Genomic DNA, 2,702 nt, shown 5'->3' with positions numbered 1-2,702 from the left:
CATGCATTTACTCGGTTCTGTGACAAGTTTAGGATACATAACCTTTCCTCCACAGCTTATAATCCCATGGAAAATGGTTTAGCCGAGGCCTTCAACAAGACGATTATCAAAATCCTAACCAATCTGACCTCTAATAACAAACGTGATTGGAACGAGAAGCTTGGTGAAAGTTTATGGACGTATCGCACGACGGTTCGCACACTTACCGGCACCATGACTTACTCATTTGTATACGGCTATGAGGTCGTGCTGCCTCTAGAGGTTCAGATTCCATCCCTCTGTGTTGCCCTCGCAGCGGGAATGAGAACTGAGGATAGTCATCGATGATGTCTTACAGAACTCGAAGCACTGGATGAGAAGAGGCTTGAAGCTCAGCAACACATTGAGTTCTACCAAGCCCGAATAGCCAAGGCTTCGACAAGAAAGTCAAGCGCAGATCCTTCAAGGAAGGATAGTTGGTCCTTACTATTCAAAGACCGATGATTATCAACTCCAAGAAGAAAGGCAAATTCCAACCCAAGTGGGAAGGGTCGTTCGTAATAGAGACAGTTTATTCGAATGGAGCTTACCACCTCGTCAAGCCAAACGACGACAAGATCATGATGCCTATCAATGGAAAATTCCTAAAGAAGTACTACCCTTAGTCCTTCTTCAATACTCCCCTTACTCCAACTAGTATATGAGTATAAACTGCTTCTCCTTTTTTCCTCCTACTAGTGCATGAGGCTAAACTACTCCTTACATACCCTATTTTATCGAACTCCCTACAATTAGGGCCAAAGCCACAGAGCCCGCCAATCATCTCCAATAAGATAGCGGGTCTCTACAACTATCAAGTTAATTGCCACCTCTGATAGTCATCTTTCCATCGGTTTCATTCAACTAGACAATGGATCTTGTAAAACTATCAAGTTAACTATTACCTCTGATAGTCTCCTCCAAATTTTCCCCCATCGATCCTCCCTAATAGGACGATGGGACCACCTCCTACAGTCATGTTAACATCACACCTCTAACAAATCAGCCTACACATCCTCCTTAATAAGATGATAAGCCTACAAAGTTGCTCAAAATCGTAACAAACTCCCACTGTCAAGTTAACAATCACCTCTAACCAAAATCCACCTACTGACTCTCAACAATGGAGCAATAGGTCCACAAAGCCTCCCTGATCGCAGTAGTTCCTATCACGTTAACGATTACCTCTAACAGCCCACACTACCATTCCCGCAAATGACGTTGTCCGATCGGTCATCACACTCATATGTCCCTGAACGATCTGATCCTCTTCGAGTGTCCTAATATACTTAGAACAATTGATGGGTAGTAGCCTACCATGCGATAGCTCCTATATCAATCAGTCGTCACACACCTACATCCCTGAATGATCTGATTATCTCGACATCATCATTCTCGCAAATGACGGTGTTCGTTGATGGTGGCCTACCAAGCAATGTGCTCCATCGGCCCCCGAGTAGCGGCTTACCAGACAGTGAGTCATTATTGGGACCCTATCTTGGTCGTGCACGCAGGTGACCACTCTAGTTGGGTTAGGTTGTTAATGATCAACAACATAACCTCGCCTAATCACGACCTAACAATCATAGTAGACTTAACCCAACGCCTCGAACAGCTAAAGGGAGAGTAGCACTTTAGCATTAAGTCTAAAATAAACTCATCAACAACTCACCACATTGAGGGAAATAGTTTGGTTAGCCCGACTCAAATAGTAGTCAGCAAAGGCAAGACAAAATTTATTAACGGCTAAGGGTTTTCAAAAAAAAATCATAAACGCAAGCCAGCACAGGAAATAAAAGAGAGGGAGTGCATGTACAAAATGATAAATAAAGCATCCACAGGCTGAGTTTAAGACAATACATTCGAACAAAGTTATGACAGTACCTGCAATGTCATGACAAAATGTAAAAGCATCCTAAATTAAGTTCAGCAAACTAAAAGAGGCAATTTTGGCCTTAACAGCTGCAAGCTCCTTCGCCTGTCTGGCGTGGATCTCCTCCTCCTGTCCTTCCTGAAGCTTGGCTAGTGTAGCTTTGGCATCCTCCTCTTCTTGACGAAGGGCCTGGAGGGCTCGCAGTTCTTCGTCGGCAGTGCGACAAACCCTTGTGTTCTCCCTCTGCAGCCTCTTCACGTTCACCTCCCCCGCAGCGGTGTCAGTCCCCATGTCGACAGTGTGTTGTAGGCATCCATTTCATCTAGCAAGAGGCAGTGCCGCTCACGCAAACTTACGACCTCGACCTCGTCCTATTTAAGGGGAAGTTCCTGGAGAATACTGCACAGGGTATTCTTAAGGATAAACTGAGACCAGCTGATTATTCAAGATGAAAACCAGTCATCTGAATAACTCATCCTTAACCATAAATAAGAAGTGATTAAGAACCTCTAACAGTAGCTATTTAATCATTTTAAAGATGATTAAAACTCCTCCACTGTGACTTTCTGAGCACCTATTTATAGAGATGAGATTTAATGACCTCATTCGGTCAATCTTTCCTCACGAAACTCCCATGATGCACTTGTAGAGTGCTTGACGATTCACGGTCCTCTACCATAAGGTCCCTCACTGATCAAATTAACTAACAATGGGTCCACCAAAATTCTTTCGGCTAAGTCCATCCAAACTCTCACTGTGTTTATGCACTTAACACTCCTAAAGTTAAAGTCCCAACACAATGCTCAAAAGT

This window comes from Asparagus officinalis, chromosome 7 (assembly GCF_001876935.1).
Source record: "Asparagus officinalis chromosome 7, Aspof.V1, whole genome shotgun sequence".
Taxonomy (NCBI): Eukaryota; Viridiplantae; Streptophyta; class Magnoliopsida; order Asparagales; family Asparagaceae; genus Asparagus; species Asparagus officinalis.
The sequence above is the reverse complement of the archived record's forward strand: the minus strand, read 5'-3'. Positions refer to the sequence as shown.